We start from the raw sequence: 14,202 nt of genomic DNA, 5'->3' as shown, positions 1-14,202 counted from the left end.
TGCAGCCAGACTCCCCACCCGCCCACCACTCCCCCCGCAGACAGGCTGCACCCTGGGCCCGACCCAGCACCCTCCACTGTGTCTGGACGTCTGGAAGCACTGCCCACACCCACTCCTTCCTCTGGAAGCCCAGCTCATTCCAAAGCTGCATGTGGCTCGGGCTGCGGGGACCCACCCATACAAGGTACTCGCTGCAATTACATGCCATTGGGCCATGACTGTAACTGCAGTATGTTCTGTGTGTTTACGCTCCCTCCAAAAAATGCCAGATTTATTCACAGATGCAGTTAATCTCCTTGATAACATTTTCCAGGGGAATGCTATGGGCGGGCAATTCCTAATAGGGGAGGGAACCACTTTCGGGAGTTCTATAAAAACACACGTCAGTGTGTAGAGATGTGAAAGCAAAGCTGACCCAGCAACATCCTTGAAATACTTGGCAATCAGAGTGTCTTCAAGGATTTTTTCCAAATACCATATGGATTAATGCACCGCGTCTTCTGAGTTTCTATTTATCTACAAGCTCTAACCGAGCCATATGACGTGCCAGGTGCTGTGCCAGGCGTGGGGAGCCAGGGACCATGAGCCAGACTCTCCCTGCACTGAAGGAGGTTCCCGTGGGCACCACCTCACTGCCTGATCAGGTGAAGACCCAGAAGACAAGCTCCGTCAGAGATCTCCAAATAGCCACACCACCCTCGGCTCTTAACAACTCCTTATTCACCACCTAAATGGAATCCTTTACAAACAGAAAACCAACAAACCTTGCCAACAGAGACAAGTGTCCGTAAGTGACTAAGTCAATTACACTGTGATGAAGTGTCCTCAAAAGCCATGTCCACCCAGAACCTCAGAGCACAACCTTATTTGGAAATAGGGTCTTTGTAAGTTAACATGAGGCCACACTGGAATAGGATGGGTGCTAATCCACTGACTGCTGTCCTTTGTAAAGAAAACAAAGACACAGAGACTCACACAGAGAGAAGACAGCCCTGGTAAGATGAAGATAAAAGCTGAAGCCATGCAGCTACAAGCCAAGGAAAAACACGGGTGGCCAGCAGCCACCAGGAGCTACATGAAGCAAGGTTCCCTCCAGCCTTCAGGGGGAGCACGGCCCTGCCAACAGCTCCATTTCACGCTTCTGGCCCCCAGAACTGTGAGAGAATAAATTTCCATTGTTTTAAGCCACCCGGTTTGTGTCCAAACTACCACAGCCACGGTGGAGAGTTGAGCTCCACTTCCTATGCTGACAGAGACCCTGTTTCAGCAGGGAACAGACGTCACAAAGACAGGAGACACTCTGGGTCCATCACAGGGATTCCACACTGGCATCTTTACATCCCAGGTTGCTGATGGGCAGATTCCATTTTTTGTTTTACGATCATGGGAACTATTTCAGATGGGTTCTAGGTTTTTTCCAAGCGCATATCCTTTACATCCGAATCACTCTCCTTTCATGTACTACATGTAAAGCAAAAAAGTAAAACAAAAACGGGCAACCACCAGCCTTCTGCCTAGAGAAGAAATTAAAAGAGCACAATGTACACGTGCATGTTAGCCACGCTCCGCAAAGACCTCACGGAATGGAATACCCCTGTCTCTAGAGAATGGAAACCCGGTTCCACAGCAGCCAAGGCGGACTGGTTAGAGGCCAGTTCAGGCTGACTTTCCTATAGGATCCTCAGTTTTATTTTCTGAAGAGTCACTTGCCAGTAGAGTACTGCTGCCAAACATTTCTGTTCACTTTGGAGTCAAAATTTAAAAAGAAAAAATATAAAAGGAATCCCTGCTCTGTGGCCCCCCTAACCCCCACAGGGGCAACACCCCCAGAAGTGGCTCCCCTCTGTGTCAGGGCAGGGACACGGGTACTCAGTCACCAACATCACCAGCTGCTTTCGGGGCTGCGGGAGTCAGTGCAGCCTTTAAGGCAGGAACACAATCCCGGAGTCTTGGGCATCCCGCCCTCCCTCCCTCCCTCCCAATCCCTTCCCACTTTTTCTTCCCCCGCAGCAGCTCCTTATGTTATTCCTGCTCCACCTTTCCCAGTGGATCCCTTCATTTCTTCCTCTCTTTCTGCACCCTTTTCTCTTCGCTAATTCTATTCCCTTTCTAACTTCCTTCCATAGGGCTGTCTGAACCAACTACCCCATAAATGTGGTGGCAAAAGAAACACGCCCTGACCACAGAGGTGGCAGTGCCAACATCAAAGAAAGAAGCGTTTAAGGCTCATGGTGTGGGCTGAACTGCTGTAGACATCACTAACACAAGGCAACCAAGTGCAGACACATTTTATTAAACTCGTACCTACCTAGTCAAACACTAAGACATCCTCAAGGCCCTCGCAAACCCCACTTCCTCCAGGAAGTCTTCTTGGGCAGTGCAACCAGGGCTGACCATCCCCGCTATCCTCTCAGACAGCTATGTAATTAATTAGTGCCAACTATGTGCCAGGAACTGTCCTACATATATTCTAGGTATTGGCTCACGTGAGCTGGTCTCCATAGCAACCCTAGGAAATGGGTACCATCATCACCCTTGATTCACAGAGGAGGAGAGTGAGGGCAGAAGTCACTTGCAAAGAACCACACTTCTAGCAAGGCCATCTCTGTGAGCACCTGTCCCTCTGGCTCAGGTGTAAGCCCCTTAAAGACAAAGGCCAATGTTTCACCTTTGTGTCCACAGAACATCTGCAACTGGGCTTCATATGTGTAGATGATGCTGCTGACTTGAGGAACAAAAAGGAAAGGTATAAACTGCAATGCTCTTTAAGCTCTAAGATCTTATTATCTAAAACAGATGGGCACGAATGGGTACAGGACCAGAAACTGTGCACACTCACAGTCACTTGGGTGGAAATCACCTGTCTGCTCCCATTCAGCAGGGGGGGGGGTCCTAGGAAACAGCTGAGGATAGGGGGCAGGCTTTGGGCAAACTGAAGGGGGAACACACAGCAGACCTGGTTAAAAGGGGAGCTGGCAGGAGGGAAGATGGGCAGGGGAGGGCTAAACTAGGTGATGATGCTCTTGGAAGAAAGAACCTGGCTGGGGGCACTGCCCTTGGGCAGTGTGGAGGTCAACAGGAGGGAGAAAGCTGATGGCACCAGTGTTCTCAGGCCTGGGCTCCAACTTCAGCAAGCGGCAGTACCAAACACAGAGGACAGCACCCATCCCAGAGTCTGATTCAATTGGTGGGGGACAGGGCATTAGAATGTGAACCTCTAACAAGTTCCAAGGTGATGCTGATGATGCTGGTCCAGGGACCACACTTTGAAAACCACTGCGCTAGGGAGTTCTAGCCATAACTTTAGCAGAAGTTGTTCCAGTGTTTCTGTGACATACCACCCTGATGTCTGTCATTATACCCCACATTTAGTCAAGTTAAAACTGGGTCTGCTTTGGTCTCTGATTTCAAACAGTATAGGTCCAGCTGCTTTCCAGAAAAGAGGTACCTTCCAGTTGTCGCTAGCCTTCCCTAATAGACCTCATTCTACTCTGTCTGCAAAAGAATAAACCAGCGGGAAGCAAGTTTGTTTTCCTGTGATGGCTGCAAACCAAAGCAGTAAAGGGGAAGTGGAGAAGAGGAAATATTCACCTAGGGAAGCAAATACACTCGGAAAAAGCACCTCTCCAGCTGATTCTGATATGGTCTCCCCAGGAGGGCTTCCCCCCACCCCACCCCCCGCCTACACAGCTAAGAAAGCTAGTTTGAATGGATTAATGTATATGGCAGTAAGACTCATTGTTTTATTAAAAACTCAGACATACTGAGATTTTTTTTTTAATAAATTTATTTATAGATTTATTGATTTTTGGCTGCATTGGGTCTTCGTTGCTGCACGCGGGCTTTCTCTAGTTGCAGCAAGCGGGGGCTACTCTTCGTTGCAGAGCACGGGCTCTAGGCACGCAAGCTTCAGTAGCTGTGGCACGTGGGCTCAGTAGCTGTGGCTCGCGGGCTCTAGAGCACAGGCTCAGTAGTTGTGGCGCACAGGCTTAGTTGCTGTGCGTCATGTGGGATCTTCCCGGACCAGGGCTTGAACCCGTGTCCCCTGCACTGGCAGGCAGATTCTTATCCACTGCGCCGCCAGGGAAGTCCCATACTGAGATTTTTAACTTTAGTAAATCTCATTAGATATGAAATGGCCTTGAACTTTCAGAGAAATGGTGGTTTAGATAGGAATTATTTTGTCACATGGTTGCCCTTAAGCAAAAATTTATTGAGAGTAAGAAAATATGTAAAAGTACTAAGATGCTACTGGGTGGGGGTTGGGGGGCGGATAACGAATTAAAATAAGAAGAAGAAAGCTGCGGATAGCTAAGGCCAAATGGCCCAGGCATTTAACTCTGGTGGGCACATGTCAGAGAAGCATATAGGTCATCTTTGCTCTACATCCGGGTCGCATGTAGCTGGTCCCATGGGAAGGCCCTTTCGGGAAGTGTGTACTCCATCTGGGTCCAGTTTTCTTGAGGTTTGGCAGGTTCTCATTTGGCCTGATTCAGACAAAACAGAAACTCGGATACTCTGATTTTTCAATGTGAAACCAACATACTCAAATTGCTTATTACTCAGCAGTAAGAATCTCAGAGGCCTAACGAACACTTCGGAATGTACTCTTCATCTCACATCAGGTCACGTGCCTGCAAAAGGCAGGCACGAAACACAGTCCCAAGTAAGCTCAGCTCCTGCACAAGCCTCAGCTTCTTCAGGAGCCAGAGCGAAGGTCCTGGACCTGGAGGTTCCAAACGGCCTGTGACAAATTCACATCCCCAGCAGAGCCACACCTGGGTTGGGTGACAACTTCCCAAGCCTCAGTGTGAAAGCCCAAGGTGGCCCTGGCTTGAACCAGATTTTAGAGCATCCCAACGACAGCCTCAGGGCTCGGCTCTGTGCTCAAGGCCACCCTTCAATCTCCATTCTAGCACAAACAATATTTTTATTTTATTGAAGTATGATTGGTTAACAATGTTGTGTTAATTTCTGCTGTACAGCAAAGTGACTCAGTTATATGTATAAATACATTATTTTTCATATTCTTTTCCATTATGGTTTATCACAGGATATTGAATATAGTTCCCTGTGCTATACAATAGGACCTTGTTGTTTATCCATTCTATATATAATAGTTTGCACCTGCTAATCCCAAACTGCTAATCCATCCCTCCCCCCCAAATAATTTTATTAATCCAACAACAGGGATTGTTACTCAAATGCAGATTAAGTTTTGATTTTCTGCAGCTTTAAACGCCTCTGCAATGGAGTCCCTTGTAGCCTCTTCAGGGAAGTGTCCCGCTGAGAGTTAAGGCTCTTGATTAATGATATTGCGTGTGGTACTTCCTTTAACCTATTTCCCCTGAGCAAATTGGGAAAGGGCGGGCATGTCTCCAAGATGTTGTTCTAGAAGTAGCCTTTCTCTATAGTTAGAAATCAAGGTCCTTACAGAGGCATTTCCTATTGAGAACTTCCTCACCTTTCCACAGGACTGCGAGACACCTGCCCCTGTTCTTATTTCCTGGGAGTGAATGTCTCTGGATGAAAGCTTGTTTATTTTAGGAACATCCCATGCAGTGTAGTGTTTCTGCGCAGTATCCATCTCTTGTAAATATGTTAAAAATGTGTATTTACATAGGTGTCAACTGTGACATAGCAATATGCTTTTATCCAAGACCAATTCTTTCTAGAAGACACTGGCTATCCCTCAGCATCCAGTTACAATCCTGATCTCAAAGGCAAAGGGCTGGGATATTCCCAGGACTGAGCCCGGGTTAATAAGAAACTCCAGGGTGTGTGCATTAGTGCATCCCTTCCAACATCATTATCTGAATTACTCATAACAATAAGATAAAAGGACATTAAGGGGGCTTCCCTGGTAGCGCAGTGGTTAAGAATCCGCCTGCCAGTGCCAGGGACACAGGTTCGATCCCTGGTCCGGGAAGATCCCACATGCCATGGAGCAACTAAGCCTGTGTGCCACAACTACTGAGCCCATGTGCCACAACTACTGAAGCCCGCGCGCATAGAGCCTGTGCTCTGCAACAAGAGAAGCCACCGCAATGAGAAGCCCACGCGCTGCAAAGACAAGTAGCCCCTGCTTGCCACAACTAGAGAAAGCCTGTGCGCAGCAGCAAACACCCAACGCAGCCAAAAATAAATAAATTTATTTTTTTAAGAAAGGACATTATTAAGATAAAATTCTATGGGATATTTCCAGGCATTAATTTAAGCTAATATTCCCGAGTGTTTTATAGTTTCCTTATAACCAGAGAACCAAGTCACCTCAAAGTCAGGTATGGAATAACAGCAAGATTCTTCTATTTGCCCTTAATTACAGTTATTCACAAGGTATATATGCTTATACCCACACCCATAAGAGATGTTGTTACCCAAGCGCTTCATCTCTGCTGGGACGTGTAATGTCTGACACTACCACTCCCTGGGAAGAGTGGCAGCACATCTCTCCCCATCTTGCTGCAATGGCAGAGCAACATGAGGGAACAGGCACCCCTTCAGAGACCATGGTCCTGGCAGCCTCACAGTCCCACTGTCTGGATCCTAGGAATATTGAATTTCTGTGTCTCCTTTTCATATTTAATAATTATAGTACTTAATAACAAAATGATCATTTTTAAACTTTTTGTTTTAAAATAATAATAGAGTCACAGGAAGTTGCAAAGAAATGTAGAGGGAGGGCCCATGCACCCTTCAGCCAGCCTCCCCCATGTTAACATCCTGCATTTCTGCATAACCAGAGTACAATATTGAAACAAGGAAACTGACAAGGGTATAACCTACAGAGCTTATGCAGATTTCACCAGCTTTAAGCGCACTTGTGTATGTATATGTGTACTTCTTTGTGATTTTCCATGTGTAACCTCTTATAAACACCACATCAAGATACAGTACCCCCTCAATGCTACCTCTTTGTAGCCACACCCATCCTCCCCATCCCTAACCCCTGACAACCACTAATCTGTTCCATAATTACGTTATTTCACAAATGCTACGTAAATGGGATCATGCAGCATGTTTCATTCTGGAATCAGCTTTTTGCACTCAGTAAAATGTCCTTGAGGCCCATCCAAGTGGTTATGTAACAACACTTCATTCCATTTTATTGCTGAGTAGCATTCCAAGGTGTGGATGGACCACAGTTTGTTTAACCATTCACCCGTTGAACACCTGGGTTGTTTCCAGCTTCGGGCTATTATGAATAAAGCTGCTGTGTACACTCGTGTACAGATTTCTGTGTGAAAATAAATCCTCATTTCTCTGGGGTAAAAGCCCAAGAGTACAGTTGGGTTCATAGAGAAATTCTATTTATGGTTTTAAAAGGATTATTTCCCAAAGTGGGTGTATTTTACAATCCCACAAGCAATACTTGAGACATCCAGTTTCTCTGCATCGTGGCAACATTTGGTGTTATCACCATTTTTGTTCTTGCCATTCTAGTAGATGTACAGTGATATCTCCTGGTGGTTTGAATTTGCATTTCTCTATTATCTAAGGATGCTTAACATTTTCCATGTGCTTACTGCCACCTGCATATCTTCTACAGTGAAATGTCTCCTCATTTCTTGCTCATTTTCAAATTAGGTTTTTTTAATGTTCAATTTTTAGAGTTCTTTATATATTCTGAATACAAGCACTTTGTTGAGTATGTGATTTGCAAATATGCTCTCCCAGTCTGTAATCTGTCTTCTCTTTTTCTTAACAGGGTCTTTGTGCTCGCTTCGGCTGCACATATACTAAAATTGGAACGATACAGAGAAGATTAACAGGGTCTTTCCCACAGCAAATGTTCTTAATTTTGATGAGGTCCAATTTATCAACTTCTCCTTTTATGGATGATTCTTTTGGTATCAAGTCTAAGAACTTTGTGCCTAGTCCTAGGTCCTGAAAAAAATTTTTCAAAATGTTTTCTTCTAGAAGTTTTGTAGTTTTACATTTAAATCTATGATTTTTCTGGAGTAAATTTCTGTATGAGGTGTAAGGTTTAGGATTTTTTCCTTTCTTTCTTTCTTTTTTTTTCTTTTTGGGCCTCTAGATATTCAATTGCTCCCACACAATTTCTTGAAAGGCTATACATTCCTGCATTGAATTGTTTTTGGTTCTTTGCCAAAAATTAATTGGACATATTTGTGTGGGTTTATTTCTGAGTTCTCTATTCTGTTCCTTTGATATATGTGACTATCCTTTTGCCAATACCACACTATCTTGAATTCTGTAGCTCTACAGCAAGCATTAATATTGGGAAGAGTGATTCTTCCCATTTTATTCCTTTTCGTAACTGTCTTAGCTATTCTATGACCTGTGCTTTTCCACATAAATATCAGAATAAGCCTGCCTATGTCTACAAAAAGTTTGCTGAGATTTTGATAGGAATTGTGTTAAACCTAAAGATAATTTTAGGGATAATTGACATCTCCATTACAATGCTTCCTCCAATCCATAAACATGGTATGTCTCCACATTTACCCTGATCTCTTTTCATTTCTTTCATCAGCACTTTGTAATTTTCCTCATGCAGATCTTGTATGAGCTTTATTAAATTTATATCTAAGTATTTTATTTTCTTTGGAGCAATTATAAATGGTAATGTGTTTATGATTTCAGTTTCCACTTGTCCATGGTCAGTGTATAGAAATGCAATTGATTTGTATATGTTGATCTTGTATGCTGTAATCTTAATGAGCTCATTTATTAGCTCTAGGATTACTAGTTTTTTTGTTTTTGTTTGGTTTGGCTTGGTTTTGGTGGTAGATTCCTTAGTATTTTCTTCATAGGTAATCATGTTTGCTGCAAATTAAGTTTTATTTTTTCTTTCCAACCTGTAGGCATTTTGTTTCTTTTTCGTATCTTATTGCAGTGGCAAAAACTTCTAGTACTGTATCAAGTAAGAGTGATGAAGCTAACATTCTTGTCTGTTCTCATTCTTAGGAGGGGAGGCATCAGTCTTTCACCAGTAGTATGATGTTAACTCTGGGATTTTTGTACATGCAATAGGAAGGCACCTCCCCAGGTTGCCTTCCACTGTGGTGTGGGTGGGTGGGCAGACACCCCTGGGCCTGGGTCTCCTTATGCTACTGGGTGAAGAGCAGGGCACCCAGAGCTGTGCCATCATTGCTCCTACAGGAGCATCAGTGCCTGCTGGTGCCCTGTGTGGGATGGGGCTCTCCTAGGTCACTGTTGGGCTTCCCCTTTGGCCACAGAGCCTTTTTTGTTTTTGTCTATACTTGCTGGCAGTTCTGGTTACAGGACTCTCCATGCCCAGGCTGGATGTACATGGGAGGTAGAAAGGAGACCCAGAGAATTCACCGTGCTATCATACTTCAGGTTCTCAGGTCCCCAGCCAGTCTGCCTTCTTCTCTCAGCTTCCAGTGTTCTTTGACTGTTGTCTGTTGAATTATTTCCAGGATTTGGTTGTAGGGGAGGAGTTAGGAAAAGTGAATCTACACCATCTTGTTCTGGAACCAGGAAGTCTCTGTTTTTCAATTTTTCTACCATGTTTCAATGAACTGCGAGAAACTAAACCATCAGTTTACTTGTATTTTTGAGATATTTCTATAAGAAATGCATCATTTTCATATTGTGATAAATAGAATTTACATAATCTATATATATGATTAATGTCAGCAGTCTTTAAGGTCTCAGACACAAATGTCATCTCCGATTTTATAAGGTGTCTTTTACAGCTAGAACTCTGACTCTATTATCAAGTAGTTTTATTTAACTATTAAAATTGCCTTCCTCCACCATCCAGAATTTCAAAACCTAGTGTTCTAAACAGCTACAGGAGATGCCAACAATTTAAAGTTGGAGCGGAGGTACAAAATAAAACCGTGCAAACTCCTGTCTACCCGAGTCACTCCACACACCTCCCCACTCCCCCACCCCCGGTGCCAGACAGCAGGTGCGAACCCAAGGAGCAAAGGCTCATCCTCCACCCCTCATCGGCCCGAGGTGTGGCTGGGGCATCTCAAGTCGTTCCTCACCACTCAAACCCACATCAGTGTGCACAGAGGGTTCCAGGGGGCCACACCTCTGGGGATGTCAAACTTCAAAACAGAAAGCTGGAGACAGAAGGCAACTCTTCCACGTGAGCAGACAGAGATGCGATTAAACAGCAGGGAGTAGAATACCTTCTCTAAGAAACTGACTGAACTTTGCCTCTGCATAGACCGAATAGCTGATGTTCCCAACTCATTGCCTAGATTTGGTACAGAAAAGACATGCTCCTTTCTTGGGGGGTGGGGGTGGGCGTGGCAGGTTGACACTTGCATCCCTTATGACAGCAAATGTGCACGTGCACACAGACACACACGTGTGTGCACCATCAGCTCTTTTAGGCACATATGAATGAAGACAGCTTCTTTCAACATCTTTCCCTAAGCCCTGACCCCGCAGATTTCCATCTACTCAGATTTCACCCCAGCCCTTTGAGGATGTTCAAGAAGAACTCATCCCCCAAATAAAGACAGATGCTGGGCCACCCACATGACACTCCCAGTGTTTGAACTCTCACAGTCAATCATGCCAAGCCCACAGCTCCTGCCACAGACCCCACTAATTCCAGAAGCAATTTCTGGATGCTGTTTCTGGTTGATACCAGAAACTCTAAATTCACAAACACTCAACAGACACTGTCAGAAAGGGCTGGAGTCTCCTTTTCACTTTTCTCCACCTTCCCATGGCCTTAAAGCATAGTTTTGAAGTATTTGTCTAAAACAACAATGTCCCCCTCTGCCAAAACCATGACAAAGCCCACCACACTAGGAACTTTTGCTCAAGATAAATCAAGTGGAGATGACACCTTACTTTACTATCACTCCAAATAATATGAAGGAGCCAAAATGTGAGAAACAAATGACACAAGGCCACAAAGCACACAGGGATTAAAAAATGCCTTTGTCATACACTTTGATAGCATGTTTATTATTTCTCATTGGTTGTATGTCATAACATTACAATTTGAATGCTTTCAAAAAGGGAGAGAATTTGCCATTCAGTGGAAATGACCTTGAGATAACAAATCCTGGAGTTTCTCTGTACATTCCACCTCTGGCCAGCTGGACCCTCTACAAACAGGAGGATTAATAAACTCCAACCTCAAGTTAAATTATGACGCAAATCAAAGGAACTTTTATGGGCCTGAACAAGGGTAATGAAGCTTAAGAAATATTTTTCTACACATCCATTTTCCTAATATATTCGTTTTTTTTTTTTTTTAAACATCTTTATTGAAGTATAATTGCCTTACAACAGTGTGTTAGCTTCTGCTTTATAACAAAGTGAATCAGTTATACATATACAATATGTTCCCATTTCTCTTCCCTCTTGCATCTCCCTCCCTCCCACCCTCCCCATCCCACCCCTCTAGGTGGTCACAAAGCACCGAGCTGATCTCCCTGTGCTATGCGGCTGCTTCCCACTACATCTTCTCTCCTCCCCCCTATATTCGTTTTTATGATGTACTATTTTTAAAGGGATATATTAATTTCTCAGGTAATCAAAAGGGAAATAAGTAAAGTTGTTTTCCTTTAAAAACAATTTCTGTGTTCCTGAAAGCTTTCAAAATGTAGATAGAGTAAGAACTCACTTATTAGTAAAAGAAGGTTGAAAACCAGCCTCTTTCAGAAAGGGCTTCACGATCATGCAGTGAGAGTGATGGGCACAGCCCCACCTGTCCCCTCACCACGGCCCCCCGCCACTCCACGCACTCTGATTGGCGGGGGGGGGGGGGGGGACAGGGGTCCCTCCCTGTCCACACCTTGCCCATCCCGCAGGGCTGCAGGCAAGCGATGGGGCGGGCACATTGGCCCTGCTCCTGCAGCAAAGCCACCAGCACTGTAGACCTGCAGACTCACCCTCTGGGGACAGGCCTAGCCCCAACTGTAAAATGAGACGTGGAACAGGGGTGGGGCCATGCGGGCAGGGATGGTGTGACAGCCTCAGGGACATGGAATGATCTTAACTCCTCCCTGTCTTCAGTGACAGATTTTAGGTCCACTGGGCCCTCCCCGTCTTCCTCCAATCACCAGTCACCACATGCCTCTGATTTGACCAAAAGGGACACAGCCCAGAACAAGGGCCCCATCAAAAGGGTGCAAGTGACCCAGGAGAAAGCCCCAAATGCAGGGAGATGGTGGCACCTCCATCTGACGAGGTGGAACTCACCAAGCAAGACCTTGGCCGGAGATTCTCAGGAGGTGTAAGACACCCTGGGCTCTGACCGTGGGGAATCAAAGCGTGAACAAGGATGGAGACTCTGAACACCAGTAAGGATGACAGAGGCGAGAAAGGTGCCAAAGGCGGCAAAGACCAAGTCACACCCGCAGAACCGCAAAGTCAGCAGGCCCTTTCTCCTGCACGTGTGGGCATCAGGACATCCCAGTGATGCGGCAACAGTGACACCTGGTGCCTCCACCTGCGTGCACTGCAGTGAGCCGACAGCTGTGCCTGGGTGGCCAGTAAACAGAGCTGCCTCTGGACCCAAAGGAATCTCAAGCTCAAAGATAAAGGGCGGGATGATATCCAGGCAACAGGACCATGAGGGAGCACCTGACCCAGGCTAAGTTGACAGCAGTGCCCCCAAGTCTGCAGGTGTGTAGTTGGGGGAGACAGGTGTGGTTACGGATACATCGGCTGGGCTCCTGGAGACCTGTCTGTTGGCAGCACCACCTGAAGGTAAAGGGCTGAAGCAACCTCCTTAGTTCATGGGAGCCACACAAAAGCTAACGGTGGGGAAAGACCCCATAGTGCATGCTGCCTAGATGCACCCTGACTGTGCCATCCTGAATACATAGATACAGCCCCTGGAAGCCAGGGCATCCAAATGAAATCCATGCAAAACATCCCCATAAAGGTCAAGCACAAGATACTCAAGCAAATACTTGTATACCCATGTTCATAGCAGCATTACTCACAACAGCCAAAAGGTGGAAGCAACCCAAAAATGTCCATCACCAGCTGAATGAATGAACACAATGGGGTCTACACATACTCCCTGAATATCATTCAGCCTCAAAAAGGAAGGAAGTTCTGACACATGCTACAATACGGATGAACTTTGAGAACATTATGCTAAGTGAAATAAGTCAGACACAAAAGGACAAATTTGTATGATTTCACTCATGTGAGGTCAAAGAGACAGAGAGTAGACTGGTGGGTGCCCAGGACTGGAGGAGGCAGGAATGAGTTGTTGTTTAATGTGGATAATTTCAGTTTGGGAAGATGAAAAAATTCTGGCGGTGATGCTGATGGTTGCACAACAATGTGAATGTAATTAATGCCACTGAACTGTACACTTACAAATGGTTAAATTGGTAAATGTTATGTGTATTTTACCACAATAAAAAGGTTTTAAAAGTAAAGCACAGGAAAGAGCACACTGGAGAGTAGGTGGCCAGTGTGCCCATGCGGCGTGGCTCAGGCTGCCCAGTGTGAACTGACAAGCCATCTGTGCCCAGAAAGTGGACACAGCCAGACACCCAGCATCTCACAGGCCACGACCACCAGATGGACCTCATGGCACACAGGGAAGGACCGTCCCTCTGTGAACAGTGGGCATTAGCAGTGCCTGAGGTTCTTTAAAGGTTCCTAAGTGGCCCTGGATAAATAAAAGAAATCCCGAGAATGAACTGGACTGGCCCTGGATAAATAAAAGAAATCCCGAGAATGAACTGGAAGTGGCCCTGGATAAATAAAAGAAATCCCGAGAATGAACTGGACTGTGCATCTGAACACACGCAACGCTCTCCAGTGAACTAAGATAAACAGAAGGCCACCTGAGGATGCTCCAGGGCATGCTCATACACAAAAACACACCATCACTGGGGTGCAGAAAAACATCACCACTTTTATTTGTAATTGCTATTTACCTTACTTTTAAATTCACTTATATATTCATGCATTGCATTACATGTCTATGATTTATACATAAATAAGTCCATCTTGAGCGCACACACACAAGTGCTTGTGACTTAGAAGGGTGTGAGATCAAAAAAGTTTGGAGATTACTGCTCAAATGAACCAGCTACACTGAAAAGAATGTCCATTACAACATTTAAACTTTTCTAAAAAGCATACATGCTCTTGGTCATTAACCCTTGGTAAATTCTGGGCCCTGGCATGTGTAAGGATAACTATCTGGTTTCAGACACTTTCTCAAAAGCCTGAAATAATTAAACAGCTGGAGCCTTATCCGCACCC

General features: G+C 45.2%; 1 protein-coding gene and 1 non-coding gene across 2 annotated transcripts in view; one reads left to right on the top strand and one right to left on the bottom strand.

Moving 5' to 3' along the window:
* The window catches only part of ATP10A (ATPase phospholipid transporting 10A (putative)), a 171,964-nt gene that overhangs the window by 144,470 nt on the left and 13,292 nt on the right, over window positions 1–14,202 (bottom strand). The window lies entirely within an intron of this gene.
* Window positions 7,716–7,821, top strand: LOC132361436 (U6 spliceosomal RNA). Its single transcript, XR_009501724.1, has one exon. It is a non-coding gene; the product is annotated as a U6 spliceosomal RNA (small nuclear RNA).

The sequence above is a fragment of the Balaenoptera ricei genome, chromosome 2, assembly GCF_028023285.1.
Source record: "Balaenoptera ricei isolate mBalRic1 chromosome 2, mBalRic1.hap2, whole genome shotgun sequence".
NCBI classification, from domain to species: Eukaryota; Metazoa; Chordata; class Mammalia; order Artiodactyla; family Balaenopteridae; genus Balaenoptera; species Balaenoptera ricei.
Note: the sequence above shows the minus strand (reverse complement) of the source record. Positions and strands in the feature narration are given on the sequence as shown.